This window comes from Gekko japonicus, unplaced genomic scaffold, assembly GCF_001447785.1.
Source record: "Gekko japonicus isolate JY-2015 unplaced genomic scaffold, Gekko_japonicus_V1.1 scaffold487, whole genome shotgun sequence".
Classification (NCBI taxonomy): Eukaryota; Metazoa; Chordata; class Lepidosauria; order Squamata; family Gekkonidae; genus Gekko; species Gekko japonicus.
Genome location: NW_015177021.1, coordinates 460,395 through 461,905, shown reverse-complemented (window position 1 = coordinate 461,905; position 1,511 = coordinate 460,395).

Sequence of the window (1,511 nt, the reverse complement as noted above, 5' to 3'; positions counted from 1 at the left end):
GGTTCAGCTGTACTGCGAATGAGCTGTCGTGAGTTCTTCAATTTCTCCAGTGTAGAAAAATCATTTCTTTGTTCTTCCAAAGAAGATATTCTAACAGAATTTACAGAATACAGCTGTTCTAATTTTCCTGGCACCTTAGACATACTTGAACTAATTTGTAATTTAGGCAATCTCCTTTCCGCATTTTGGAGTAAGCTAGAATCATTGCCAATAGTGTCAGGAGGAGGTTCATTTTCATGTCCTAAGGTAGGAGGTTTTCCACATATAGTCCCTGGAATTAATGCCTGAATAGTTTCATCAATTAAGATTTTGGCAGAGAAGATTCCAAAGGAAAATAAAAACCTCATTTTCAAAAAAATTGAAGGAATTATTGGGTGCCTAAAATTAGAAGAACTCTCCTCCCAGAAGGTGTATTTGAAATTTTTTCAACTCTCTCAAGGTCAATATGACACATTTCTACATGCAGGAGTTGGTTCAGGGCGTAGAGGATTGCTCTTTTATTTGCCCAACCCCCCTGGCTCACAAAATTTTGTTTGATAAATAATGCAATTTGATGGTTTTGCAGTCTGCACCCCAGCTGTATACCTTCCTCACTGTTCCTTACCCTTGCAGAGGAAAACGGCAGAGGTCAGGAGGTTTATGATTTCTTTTAGGCAGAGTCCCCAATACTGAGCAGTTGATGTGTTGCCTAAGGGGATCAAGTTTACCAGCAATACTGTTTAATTGTTGTAAAATAGCCACAACAGTTTCGTTGGTAAGAAGGCAATGATATACTTGAGCAGAAAATCTCTTTGTGGGTCTTGCTCATTCCACCTCCTCTAAGAGGAATTGTATTCCATCTCTGAGGGAGATGAACTAACTCACAACCTGAAGCTGCTAATCTAGTCTCCGTTATATGTTTGTCATCTTCATGGGGGTGAAGATTTATGGATAACTGGGAGTCTGGCTCACTGTCTGGGTCTAGAGCCTTGTATTTATTAGGGGAGAAACATTTAGAAAAGTCACTCACTGATTCTTTCACTTGCAAGTTGTTGTCTTTGCGCAGCTGCTTGGCTGTTTTTTTTTCTTCTCATTTCTTTTTTTCTTTCCCATAATTAGCTCTGTGGACTATTTCACTAAGGCTTCCAAGTGCCTCTATTATCTTCTCCAGTTAATTATGATAGCTTGGGCTGTCTTCTACCTCTTTGTGAACAGAGTTTTTCCACAGGATTATTTTTTCTTGCCCAGACACTGCCATCACCCAGTGTATGTTAAATAGTTTGTGCTGATTAAGCCTGAAAAGCAACTCCTCCAGACAATTAAATCACTCAGCTTAGATGCCAGACTTTCCCAAGTTTTGTTTCTGGCAGTTGAGCAGGCTAGATATCTGAAAGCAGCTGTTGAAATAAAATAAGCAGGAGCCTCTCCTGCAAGTTGTTATTCCATGGCCATCTTAACCAGAACCCTCCTAAAGGATACATTGTTTAAGGTTATGTCCCAGGTCCTGTGGACCAGATATGCTCTGGTAGTTA